The sequence below is a fragment of the Hordeum vulgare genome, chromosome 3H (genome assembly GCF_904849725.1).
Source record: "Hordeum vulgare subsp. vulgare chromosome 3H, MorexV3_pseudomolecules_assembly, whole genome shotgun sequence".
Classification (NCBI taxonomy): Eukaryota; Viridiplantae; Streptophyta; class Magnoliopsida; order Poales; family Poaceae; genus Hordeum; species Hordeum vulgare.
The window spans coordinates 151,725,595-151,740,051 of record NC_058520.1 but is presented as its reverse complement, the minus strand read 5'-3'; positions in this window follow the sequence as shown (position 1 = coordinate 151,740,051).

The window sequence follows — 14,457 nt, the reverse complement described above, 5'->3', positions numbered from 1 at the left end:
CACGGTTTTTCCTCTAGATCGCGTTTCTGCGGAGCTCGGGCGGAGCCCTGCTGAGACAAGGTCATCACCAACCTCCGGAGCGCCGTCACGCTGCCGGAGAACTCTTCTACCTCTCCGTATCTCTTGCTGGATCAAGAAGGCCGAGATCATCGTCGAGCTGTACGTGTGCTGAACGCAGAGGTGCCGTCCGTTCGGTACTAGATCGTGGGACTGATCGCGGGATTGTTCGCAGGGCGGATCGAGGGACGTGAGGACGTTCCACTACATCAACCGCGTTCACTAACGCTTCTGCTGTACGATCTACAAGGGTACGTAGATCACTCATCCCCTCTCGTAGATGGACATCACCATGATAGGTCTTCGTGCGCGTAGGAAAATTTTTGTTTCCCATGCGACGTTCCCCAACAGTGGCATCATGAGCTAGGTTCATGCGTAGATGTCTTCTTGAGTAGAACACAAAAGTTTTTGTGGGCGGTGATGTGCGTTTTGCTGCCCTCCTTAGTCTTTTCTCGATTCCGCGGTATTGTTGGATTGAAGCGGCTTGGACCGACATTACTCGTACGCTTACGAGAGACTAGTTTCATCGTTACGAGTAACCCCGTTGCTCAAAGATGACTGGCAAGTGTCGGTTTCTCCAACTTTAGTTGAATCGGATTTGACCGAGGAGGTTCTTGGATGAGGTTAAATAGCAACTCATATATCTCCGTTGTGGTGTTTGCGTAAGTAAGATGCGATCCTACTAAATACCCATGGTCACCACGTAAAACATGCAACAACAAAATTAGAGGACGTCTAACTTGTTTTTGCAGGGTATGCTTGTGATGTGATATGGCCAATGATGTGATGTGATATATTGGATGTATGAGATGATCATGTTGTAATAGTAAATATCAACTTGCACATCGATGGTACGACAACCGGCAGGAGCCATAGGGTTGTCTTTATACTAACGTTTGTGCTTGCAGATGCGTTTACTATTTTGCTAGGATGTAGCTTTAGTAGTAATAGCATGAGTAGCACGACAACCCCGATGGCAACACGTTGATGGAGATCATGGTGTGGCGCCGGTGACAAGAAGATCGTGCCGGTGCTTTGGTGATGGAGATCAAGAAGCACGTGATGATGGCCATATCATGTCACTTATGAATTGCATGTGATGTTAATCCTTTTATCCACCTTATTTTTGCTTAGAACGACGGTAGCATTATGAGGTGATCTCTCACTAAAATTTCAAGACGAAATTGTGTTCTCCCCGACTGTGCACCGTTGCTACAGTTCGTCGTTTCGAGACACCACGTGATGATCGGGTGTGATAGACTCAACGTTCACATACAACGGGTGCAAAACAGTTGCGCACGCGGAACACTCAGGTTATGCTTGACGAGCCTAGCATGTGCAGACATGGCCTCGGAACACATGAGACCGAAAGGTTGATCATGAATCATATAGAAGATATGATTAGCATAGGGATGCTTACCACTGAAACTATACTCAACTCACGTGATGATCGGACATGAGCTAGTGTAAGTGGATCATGAACCACTCAAATGACTAGAGAGATGTACTTTTTGAGTGGGAGTTTAGCGAATAATTTGATTAAGTTAAACTCTAATTGTCTTGAACATAGTCTAAGTCCACTTTGAATATATTTGTGTTGTAGATCATGGCTCACGCTACAGTCATCCTGAATTTTAATACGTTCCTAGAGAAAGCTAAGTTGAAAGATGATGGAAGCAACTTTGTAGACTGGGCTCGTAATCTTAAGCTAATCTTACAAGCTGGGAAGAAGGATTATGTCCTTAATGCTGCGCTAGGAGATGAACCACCCGCTACGGCTGATCAGGATGTTAAGAACGCTTGGTTAGCACGTAAGGAGGACTACTCAATAGTTCAATGTGCAGTCTTGTATGGCTTAGAACCGGGACTTCAACGTCGCTTTGAGCGTCATGGAGCATTTGAGATGTTCCAGGAGTTGAAGTTTATCTTTCAGAAGAACGCCCGGATCGAGAGGTATGGGACCTCCGATAAATTCTATGCTTGCAAGATGGAGGAAAACTCGTCTGTCAGTGAACATGTGCTCAAAATGTCTGGGTACTCAAACCGTCTAGCTGAGCTGGGGATTGAACTCCCGCAAGAGGCTATCACTGACAGAATCCTTCAATCACTGCCGCCAAGCTATAAAGGCTTTGTGTTGAACTACAACATGCAAGGGATGAACAAGTCTCCCGGCGAGTTGTTTGCGATGCTGAAAGTCGCAGAGTCTGAACTCCGTAAAGAGCATCAAGTGTTGATGGTGAATAAGACCACTAGTTTCAAGAGAAACGACAAAGGCAAGAAGGGTAATTCGAAGAAGAGCGGCAAGCCTGTTGACAATCCGACGAAGAAACCCAAAGCTGGACCTAAGCCTGAAACGGAGTGTTACTATTGCAAGGGTATGGGTCACTGGAAGCGCAATTGCCCCAAGTATCTGGCAGATAAGAAGGCAACCAAAGAAAAATCAGGTATATTTGATATACATGTTATTGATGTGTACTTAACCGGCTCTCGTAGTAGTGCCTGGGTATTCGATACCGGTTCTGTTGCTCATATTTGCAACTCGAAACAGGAACTGCGGAATAGACGAAGGCTGGCGAAAGATGAAGTGACGATGCGCGTAGGAAATGGTTCCAAGGTTGATGCAATCGCCGTCGGCACAGTTTCACTTCAGTTACCATCAGGATTAGTGATGAACTTAAATCATTGTTATTTAGTGCCTGCATTGAGCATGAACATTATATCTGGATCTTGTTTATTGCGAGACGGTTACTCTTTTAAGTCAGAGAATAATGGTTGTCCTATTTCTATGAGTAACATCTTTTATGGTCATGCACCTAATGTGAGAGGATTTTTCATATTGAATCTTGATAGCGATATGCATATACATAACATTGAGACCAAAAGAGTTAGAGTTAACAATGACATCGCCATATTTTTGTAGCACTGCCGCTTAGGTCATATTGGTGTAAAGCGCATGAAGAAACTCCATGCTGATGGACTTTTGGAGTCACTTGACTTTGATTCACTTGACACGTGCGAACCATGCCTCATGGGCAAGATGACTAAGACTCCGTTTTCCGGAACAATGGAGCGTGCAAGTGACTTGTTGGAAATCATACATACCGATGTGTGTGGTCCGATGAGCGTGGAGGCACGCGGCGGATATCGTTATTTTCTCACCTTCACTAACGATTTGAGTACATATGTTTATGTCTACTTGATGAAACACAAGTTTGAAACATTTGAAAAGTTCAAGCAATTTCAGAGTGAACTGGAAAATCATCATAACAAGAAGATCAAGTTCCTACGGTCTGATCGTGGGGGTGAATATCTGAGTTTCGAGTTTGGTACTCACTTAAGACAATGTGGAATTGTTTCACAATTAACACCGCCTGGAACACCACAGCGTAATGGTGTGTCCGAACGTCGTAATCGTACTCTATTAGAGATGGTGCGATCTATGATGTCTCTTGCTGATTTGCCGTTATCGTTTTGGGGTTATGCATTAGAAACAGCTGCATTCACTTTAAATAGGGCACCATCAAAATCCGTTGAGACGACGCCATACGAACTATGGTATGGCAAAAGGCCAAAGTTGTCGTTTCTTAAAGTTTGGGGATGTGATGCTTATGTCAAAAAGCTTCAGCCTGAAAAGCTGGAACCCAAAGCGGAAAAGTGCGTCTTCATAGGTTACCCAAAAGAGACAGTTGGGTACACCTTCTATCTCAAATCCGAGGGAAAAGTGTTTGTTGCTAAAAACGGAGCTTTTCTCGAGAAGGAGTTTCTCTCGAGAGAATTGAGTGGGAGGAAGATAGAACTTGACGAGGTTGTCGAACCTCTCATCCCTCTGGATGGTGGCGCAGGGCAAGGGGAAACCTTTGTCATTGCGACGCCGGTTGAGGAGGAAGTTAATGATGATGATCATGAAACTCCAGTTCAAGTTTCTGTCGAACCACGCAGGTCGACGAGACCACGTGCTGCTCTAGAGTGGTACGGTAATCCCGTCTTATCAATCATGTTGTTAGACAACAATGAACCTGCGAATTATGAAGAAGCAATGGTGGGCCCAGATTCCAACAAATGGCTGGAAGCCATGAAGTCCGAGATAGGATCCATGTATGAGAACAAAGTCTGGACTTTGGAGGTACTACCTGAGGGCCGCAAGGCTATTCAGAACAAATGGATCTTTAAGAGGAAGACGGACGCTGACGGCAATGTGACCGTTTATAAAGCTCGACTTGTGGCAAAGGGTTTATCACAAGTTCAAGGAGTTGACTATGATGAGACATTCTCACCCGTAGCGATGCTTAAGTCCGTCAGAATCATGTTAGCAATAGCTGCATTTTTCGATTATGAAATCTGACAGATGGATGTCAAAACGGCGTTCCTTAACGGTTTCCTTAAGGAAGAGTTGTATATGATACAACCCGAAGGTTTTGTCGATCCTAAGAATGCTAACAAGGTGTGCAAGCTCCAGCAATCCATTTATGGACTGGTGCAAGCATCTCGGAGTTGGAACAAACGCTTTGATGAGGTGATCAAAGCATTTGGGTTTATACAAGTGGTTGGAGAATCTTGTATTTACAAGAAAGTGAGTGGGAGCTCTGTGGCGTTTCTAATATTATATGTGGATGACATATTGCTGATTGGAAACAACGTGGAGTTTTTAGAGAGCATAAAGGATTACTTAAATAAGAGTTTCTCTATGAAGGACCTAGGAGAAGCTGCTTACATTCTAGGCATTAAGATCTATAGGGATAGATCAAAACGCCTGATAGGACTTTCACAAAGCACATACCTTGATAAAGTTTTGAAGAGGTTCAAAATGGAACAGTCCAAGAAAGGGTTCTTGCCAGTTTTACAAGGTACGAGATTAAGTAAGACTCAGTGCCCAGCAACTGATGAAGATAGAGAGCATATGCGCTCCGTCCCCTATGATTCAGCCATAGGTTCTATCATGTATGCAATGCTGTGCACTAGACCGGATGTTAGCATGGCCATAAGTATGGCAGGTAGGTTCCAGAGTAATCCAGGAGTGAATCACTGGACAGCGGTCAAGAATATCCTAAAGTACCTGAAAAGAACTAAGGAGATGTTTCTCGTGTATGGAGGTGACGAAGAGCTCGCCGTAAAAGGTTACGTCGATGCAAGCTTTGACACAGATCCGGACGACCCTAAGTCGCAAACCGGATACGTATTTATTCTTAATGGGGGTGCGGTAAGCTGGTGCAGTTCCAAGAAAAGTGTCGTAGCAGATTCTACATGTGAAGCGGAGTACATGGCTGCCTCGGAGGCGGCTAAGGAGGGTGTCTGGATGAAGCAGTTCATGACGGATCTTGGAGTGGTGCCAAGCGCACTGAATCCAATAACCTTGTTCTGTGACAACACGGGTGCCATTGCCTTAGCAAAGGAACCACGGTTTCACAAGAAGACCAGACACATCAAACGACGCTTCAACCTCATCCGCAACTACGTCGAGGGAGAGGACGTAAATATATGCAAAGTGCACACGGATCTGAATGTAGCAGAACCGCTGACTAAACCTCTTCCACGGCCAAAGCATGATCAACACCAGAACTGTATGGGTGTTAGATTTATTACAATGTAATTCACATGATGATGTGAGGGCTAGATTATTGACTCTAGTGCAAGTGGGAGACTGTTGGAATTATGCCCTAGACGCAATAATAAATATAGTTATTATTATAATTCCTGTATCAAGATAATCGTTTATTATCCATGCTATAATTGTATTGAATGAAGACTCATTTACATGTGTGGATACATAGACAAAACACCGTCCCTAGCAAGCCTCTAGTTGGCTAGCCAGTTGATCAAAGATAGTCAGTGTCTTCTGATTATGAACAAAGTGTTGTTGCTTGATAACTGGATCACGTCATTAGGAGAATCACGTGATGGACTAGACCCAAACTAATAGACGTAGCATGTTGATCGTGTCATTTTGTTGCTACTGTTTTCTGCGTGTCAAGTATTTATTCCTATGACCATGAGATCATATAACTCACTGACACCGGAGGAATGCTTTGTGTGTATCAAACATCGCAACGTAACTGGGTGACTATAAAGATGCTCTACAGGTATCTCCGAAGGTGTTAGTTGAGTTAGTATGGATCAAGACTGGGATTTGTCACTCCGTGTGACGGAGAGGTATCTCGGGGCCCACTCGGTAATACAACATCACACACAAGCCTTGCAAGCAATGTGACTTAGTGTAAGTTGCGGGATCTCGTATTACGGAATGAGTAAAGAGACTTTCCGGTAAACGAGATTGAAATAGGTATGCGGATACTGACGATCGAATCTCGGGCAAGTAACATACCGAAGGACAAAGGGAATGACATACGGGATTATATGAATCCTTGGCACTGAGGTTCAAACGATAAGATCTTCGTAGAATATGTAGGATCAAATATGGGCATCCAGGTCCCGCTATTGGATATTGACCGAGGAGTCTCTCGGGTCATGTCTACATAGTTCTCGAACCCGCAGGGTCTGCACACTTAAGGTTCGACGTTGTTTTATGCGTATTTGAGTTATATGGTTGGTTACCGAATGTTGTTCGGAGTCCCGGACACGGACGTCACGAGGGTTTACGGAATGGTCCGGAAACGAAGATTGATATATAGGATGACCTCATTTGATTACTGGAAGGTTTTCAGAGTTACCGAGAATGTACCGGGAATGACGGATGGGTTCCGGGAGTTCACCGGGGGGAGAAACCCACCCCGGGGAAGCCCATAGGCCTTGAGGGTGGCACACCAGCCCTTAGTGGGCTGGTGGGACAGCCCAAAAGGGCCCTATGCGCCTAGGAAAGAAAATCAAAGAGAAAAGAAAAAAAAGAGGAGGTGGGAAGGGAAGGAAGGACTCCCACCCACCAAACCAAGTCCAACTCGGTTTGGGGGGGGAGCCTTCCCCCTTGGACTCGGCCGACCCCCTTGGGGCTCCTTGAGCCCCAAGGCAAGGTCCCCTCCCTCCCACCTATATATATGGAGGTTTTAGGGCTGATTTGAGACGACTTTTCCACGGCAGCCCGACCACATACCTCCACGGTTTTTCCTCTAGATCGCGTTTCTGCGGAGCTCGGGCGGAGCCCTGCTGAGACAAGGTCATCACCAACCTCCGGAGCGCCGTCACGCTGCCGGAGAACTCTTCTACCTCTCCGTCTCTCTTGCTGGATCAAGAAGGCCGAGATCATCGTCGAGCTGTACGTGTGCTGAACGCGGAGGTGCCGTCCGTTCGGTACTAGATCGTGGGACTGATCGCGGGATTGTTCGCGGGGCGGATCGAGGGACGTGAGGACGTTCCACTACATCAACCGCGTTCACTAATGCTTCTGCTGTACGATCTACAAGGGTACGTAGATCACTCATCCCCTCTCGTAGATGGACATCACCATGATAGGTCTTCGTGCGCGTAGGAAATTTTTTGTTTCCCATGCGACGTTCCCCAACAATAACTGCCTTTTACGATTATGAAATCTGGCAGATGGATGTCAAAACAGTGTTCCTTAATGGTTTTCTTAAGGAAGAGTTGTATATGATGCAGCCCGAAGGTTTTGTCGATCCAAAGAATGCTAACAAAGTATGCAAGCTCCAGCGATCCATTTATGGACTGGTGCAAGCATCTCGGAGTTGGAAGAAGCGCTTTGATGAGGTGATCAAAGCATTTGGGTTTATACAAGTGGTTGGAGAATCTTGTATTTACAGGAAAGTGAGTGCGAGCTCTGTGGCGTTTCTAATATTATATGTGGATGACATATTACTGATTGGAAACAACGTGGAGCTTTTGGAGAGCATAAAGGATTACTTGAATAAAAGTTTCTCTATGAAGGACCTAGGAGAAGCTGCTTACATTCTAGGCATTAAGATCTATAGGGATAGATCGAGACACGTGATAGAACTTTCACAAAGCACATACCTTGATAAAGTTTTGAAGAAGTTCAAAATGGATCAGTGCAAGAAAGGGTTCTTGCCAGTATTACAAGGTATAAAATTGAGTAAGACTGAGTGCCCAGCAACTGCGGAAGACATAGAACAAATGAGTTCCGTCCCCTACGCTTCAGCCGTAGGTTCTATCATGTATGGAATGTTGTGCACTAGACCAGACGTCAACTTGGCCATAAGAATGGCAGGCAGGTTTCAGAGTAATCCAGGAGTGGATCACTGGACGGCGGTCAAGAATATTCTGAAGTACGTGAAAAGGACTAAGGAAATGTTTCTCATGTATGGAGGTGACAAAGAGCTCGTTGTAAAAGGTTACTTCGACGCAAGTTTTGACACCAATCCGGATGATTCTAAGTCGCAAACCGGATACATATTTATTCTTAATGGGGGTGCGGTAAGCTGGCGCAGTTCCAAGCAGAGCGTCGTAGCAGATTCTACATGTGAAGCAGAGTACATGGCTGCCTCGGAGGCCGCAAAGGAGGGTGTCTGGATGAAGCAGTGCATGAAAGATCTTGGAGTTCTGCCGAGTGCACTAGATCCATTGACTCTGTTATGTGACAACACTTATGCCATTGCCTTAGCAAAGGAACCAAGGTTTCACAAGAAGACCGGACAGATCAAATGATGCTTCAACCTCATTCGTGACTACGTCGAAGGAGAGGACGTGAATATTTGCAAAGTGCACACGGATCTGAATGTAGCAGACCCGCTGACTAAACCTCTTCCATGGGCAAAACATGATCAACACCAGAAGTGTATGGCTGTTCAATTTATTACAATGCAAATCGCATGGCGATGTGAGGACTAGATTATTGACTCTAGTGCAAGTGGGAGACTGTTGGAAATATGCCCTAGAGGCAATGATAAATAGTTATTATTATATTTCCTGTTTAAAGATAATTGTTTATTATCCACGCTATAATCGTATTGAATGAAAAAATAGATACATGTGTGGATACCTAGACACAACAATGTCCCTAGCCAGCCTCTAGTTAGCTAGCCAGTTGATCAAGGATAGTCAAGGTTTTTTGACTATGTGCAAAGTGTTTTTGCTTGATAACCGGATCACATCATTAGGAGAATCATGTGATGGACTAGACCCAAACTATGAACGTAGCATATTGATCGTGTCGTTTTATTGCTATAGTTTTCCGCGTGTCAAGTATTTGTTCCTATGACCATGAGATCATATAACTCACTGGCACCGGAGTAGTACCTTGTGTGCATCAAATGTCACAACGTAACTGGGTGGCTATAAAGGTGCTGTACACGTATCTCCAAAGGTGTCCGTTGAGTTTGTATGGATCAAGACTGGGATTTGTCACTCCGTGTGACAGAGAGGTATCTCAGAGCCCACTCGGTAATACAACATCACACACAAGCCTTGCAAGCAATGTGACTAAGAGTAAGTCATGGGATCTTGTATTACAGAACGAGTAAAGAGACTTGCCGGTAACGAGATTGAAATAGGTATGCAGATACCGACGATCAAATCTCGGTCAAGTAACATACCGAAGGACAAAGGGAATGACATACGGGATTATATGAATCCTTGACACTGAGGTTCAACCGATAATATCTTCAGAGAATATGTAGGATCCAATATGGGCAACCAGGTCCCGCTATTGGATATTGACTAAGGAGTACCTCGGGGCATGTCTACATAGTTCTCGAACCCACAGGGTCTGCACACTTAAGGTTCGACGATGTTTTAGTATAGTTGAGTTATATGTGTGGTTACCGAATGTTGTTCGGAGTCCCGGATGAGATCACGGACGTCACGAGGTTTTCCAAAATGGTCCGGAGATGAAGATTGATATATAGGATGACTTCATTTGGTTACCGGAAAGTTTTCGGGCATTACCGGGAATGTACCGGGAGTGACGAATGGGTTCCGGAAGTTCACCGGGAGGGGGCAACCCTCCCGGGGGAAGCCCAAAGGACCTATGGGTGGTGCACCAGCCCTTAGTGGGCTGGTGGGAAATCCCAAGAGGGCCTATGCGCTAGATAAAGAAAACCAAAGAAAAAAAAGGAAAGGTGGGAAGGAAGAGAAGGACTCCACTTTCCAATCCTAGTTGGACTAGGATTGGAGTAGGACCCCTCCTCCTCCCTAGCTGGCGCACCCTTGAGGGCTTGGCCCTCAAGGCAAGCCTCCCCCTCCCTCCTATTTATAGTGGTGATTTAGGGCTGATATGAGACAACTTTTGCCACGTGCAACTCAGATCTAGACACCATAGTTTTACCTCTAGATCGTATTTCTGCGGAGCTCGGGCGGAGCCCTGCAGGAGTAGATCCTTCACCACCACCGGAGCACCATCACGCTGCCGGAGAACTCATCTACTTCTCCGTCTTGCTTGCTGGATCAAGAAGGCCGAGATCATCGTCGAGCTGTACGTGTGCTGAACGTGGAGGTGCCGTTCGTTCGGCACTAGATCGGAACGGATCATGGGACGGATCGCGGGATGGTTCGTGGGACGGTTCGCGGGGCGAATCGAGGGACGTGAGGACTTTCCACTACATCAACCGCGTTTCTTAACGCTTCCTTCTATGCGATCTACAAGGGTACGTAGATCTAAATCTCCTCTCATATATGGACATCACCATGATAGGTCTTCGGGCGCGTAGGAATTTTTTTGTTTCCCATGCGACGTTCCCCAACAATTGTGAGAGTGAAAGATAAGTGTTTCCTCACCAAATCCACCCACAAGTGAGTCCTTTATGCTCAGATCTGAGAGGGGATTTGGGGCTCTATTTCTTGGCTCCTATCTTGTATCTTTTTCTCCATAGTGGATGATTACTCTTGCTTCCTCCTGTGGTTTTTCCCGCAAGGGTTTCAACATAAATCTTGGTGTAAACACTCTCTATTTATACTATCTTGATATGCATGTTGTTATTTGGTCACGCTACTTGGTACTTGTGCCATGGTGAGATAAAGCATGGTGTATGTTGATACCTTACATATGAGCATACTAGTGTTCTTTGATATGTTGACAATATTGGAGTATTGATCTTGTGGTCAATTTGTTGTTGCAAGTATGATGCAACCAAATATTTGGTGCTTTTCATTTGAGTAGATGTCAAGTTATTTGAGCTTGTTAGGTGTATGCACACAATGTTTTTGATGGAATTCCTACATGGACTAAACTTACCATTTGGTTCTGTAGTAATACAGTTTGCTACCGCTGCACTGTCTAAGCTCACATCTGACATGTATACTTGCTTCCACTAATGTTATGTTCAGTTGGATGCTAGTATATTATGGTTATATCATCACAAGTAGAACCGAAGCAATGGTTTTATCAAAGGCATTTACATGTGTTTGATGTTGCAAGTGAAATATCAACTTTAGATGGTAGCGGACTTGTTGAAAATGGTGATGTTTGGTTTAGATAAGCGAGGATTCATTATATAGAGGTTGATCATGTGCATATCATGTATGGATATGTTTATATGCTTTGTTGAAATAAGTTCGATGCTCTCATTTTGTGAAATTCACTTCATGAACGATAGTTTAATAGTGCACTTGTTCTATATGCACATTATGGAAAGTACCCCGGCCCGGCGTGATGTCCTTTATTTACGCTCTTGGTCATGCATGTTCAGATTTGATATTAAGCCCTTTATGTTGCACATTATTTCTCTATGGATGTTGCTTCTTCTGTTATCTATTCAGAGAATTACATCAAATGATTTGGATATGGAGTGTTGACTGGAGCTGTTATGTTTGTGACATATTGGAGTCCCGTTGGGCATATTGATGCTATTGGTAGTGGTTCTAAAAGTAATTGTAAAAGCTATTGAAGTTCCTATTTCCAGGGCATGTTTTGCCATTACAAAGTTATTAGGCACTTTCATAGTATTGTTTAAGCAATTTTGGAAACATGGTGGGAAGATAACATATAGTGATTTATGAGTTGCTTTCTGCTATTTGATTGGGTTTTGGAAATGTTGCAGTTTATTGTGTTGTTGTTGCATGTGTCATGAACTACAACACACTCGAGTCTTGATTCTATTGGTCATACCGTTTGTCTGCATAGTAAATGGTTTCCAACGCCACATAATGCAACGTTGTTTGGTATGTGTATTGTTAGGATTCGGATGTTGGTTTGCCTTGTAGTTATACACACACATAGTTTCCATGTTCATCGACTGAAAATTCAGATAAGTGTCCTCAGTGTTTCCTTGTGCTTAATGTTATTATTTGGGCATTTTGAGTTGTTTCTACTCCTGCATTATAACATCACCACTAATTTGTTGCATTTGGAGCTTGGTCACATGCCAGAATTTGTTATGATTGACTTGTGGAGGAGAGGCATCTTTCTGACTAGAGCATAATATGAGGTTGTTGGTTCCACTCAGTAGCCTTGTGCACTTGGGAAGTGTGCACTTCAGTTTTGTGCAGTTTATGCTTAGGACCGAGACTACTCTTCACTACAATTGCTCATATTTGTGGGGTTTCTTTCATTTGGGTCATCTTCTAGTGGTGCAAAATTATGCTTACCTTCTGGTATAATCTGTTGGAAGGTTCTAATGTACATCCTACAATTTGATGAATCCTGATAACACACAAGTGTAGGGAATCGTTTGTAGCATTTTTTCGATAAGTAAGAGTGTCAAACCCAACGAGGAGCTAAAGGTAGAACAGATATTCACTCAAGTTCTATCGACCACCGATACAACTCTACGCACACTTAACGTTTGCTTTACCTAAAACAAGAATAAAACTAGGAGTACTTAGTGAGAAATAAATAGTAAGTAAATAAAAGTTAGGGGCTGTTTAGTAGAAAGCTTTCTGTGTAACGCAAGAGAAAGATTGTCCATGGGCAATTGAATATAACATGATAGATACTTATCATGTGCAATGAGGAAGAGGCATATGCTAACACACTTTTCGTAATTGGATCATATGCACTTTTGATTGGACCTATAGCAAGCATCCGCAACTACTAGAAATCATTAAGGTAAACCCAACGATAGCACTAAACATCAAGTCCTCTTTACTCCCATATGCGCATAACTCCCATACTCGGGTGTAAGTTTATGTCACTCTCGCCACCCACTATAAGCGAATCACGAACATAATGCAAACCCTCCAGCATGTATCCTTCACGTATGCGCATCATGAAAGGCACCTTAGGACAACACCATACCAACACACAACTCATATGAATAACATCATATCACAATTAACCCATAGGAAAAAATAGATCTACTCAAACATCATAGGATAGCCACATATCATTGGGAAATAGTATGTTGTGTTGAGCACCATGTTTAAGTGGAGAGTTACATTGGGAAAAGAGATGTTACACCGCTGAATAGAGGGGGAGAGAGTTGGTGTTGACGGTGGAAAGATTGTTGATGTAGATCGTCATCACGCTCCTTGCCCCGACGACACTCCAGCGCCATCGGGAGAGAGACGGGGAGAGAGCCCCCCTCCTTCATCTTCTTCCTTGGCCTTCCCCTAGAAGGGAGGAGAGTTCCACCTCTCGTCCATGGCCTCCATGGCAGCGAAGAGACAGGAGCACCTCCGAGATTGGATCTCCCTCTCTGTTCTCTTCTCTTTCCCGTTCCTATTTTCTGGCCCTTCACAGTTTCGTAAATTCTCGGACATCCGTAAATCCGACCGAGCTAAAAAATTTATATGATTTTTCCCATAAATTATGATTCTTGCACCGGAAGAAGAGCCCCAACCGACGCACGATGTGGCCACTAGAGGGAAGGGCGCGCCATGGGGTATGGGTCGTGCCCTCATGGGTAGTGAAGGCCATGGGCCTCCGTTTACGTTGGTTCCAACTCCCAAAAATCACATATATTAAAATATAATTCTCCATAAATTTTTATCACGTTTGGACTTTGTTTGATATGGATATTCTGCAGAACAAAAAACATGCAACAAACAGGAACTGACACTTGGCACTGTATCAATATGTTAGTACAATAAATCATATAAAATGTTGCCAAAAATATGCGAAAGTTGTATAATATTGGCATGGAAGAATAAAAAAATTATAGATACGATGGAGACGTATCAGCATCCCCAAGCTTAATTCCTGCTCGTCCTCGAGTAGGTAAATGATAAAAAAGATAATTTTTGATGTGGAATGCTACCCAACATAATTTTGATCATATATATAATCATGGCATGAATATTAAGACATGAGTGATTCAAGGCAATAGTCTATCATTTGACAAAGAGACATCCATACTGATGTTTACTAGCAAACAATCATGTCCTTTCAAAATAACAATGCTTGAAGAATGTTATCCCTACAAAATCATATAGTTTGTCATGCTTGGTCTTCCTAGCAAAAGGTATAAATCATGAGCACCCTGATGTCAAATCAAGCAATTGGATTGTACTTTTTAACGGCTTCAACTGTTTATTACTCACTCAATACATGAGCGTGAACCACGGATATAGCATAAAGGTGTAATAGAATATGGTGGTAGGTTT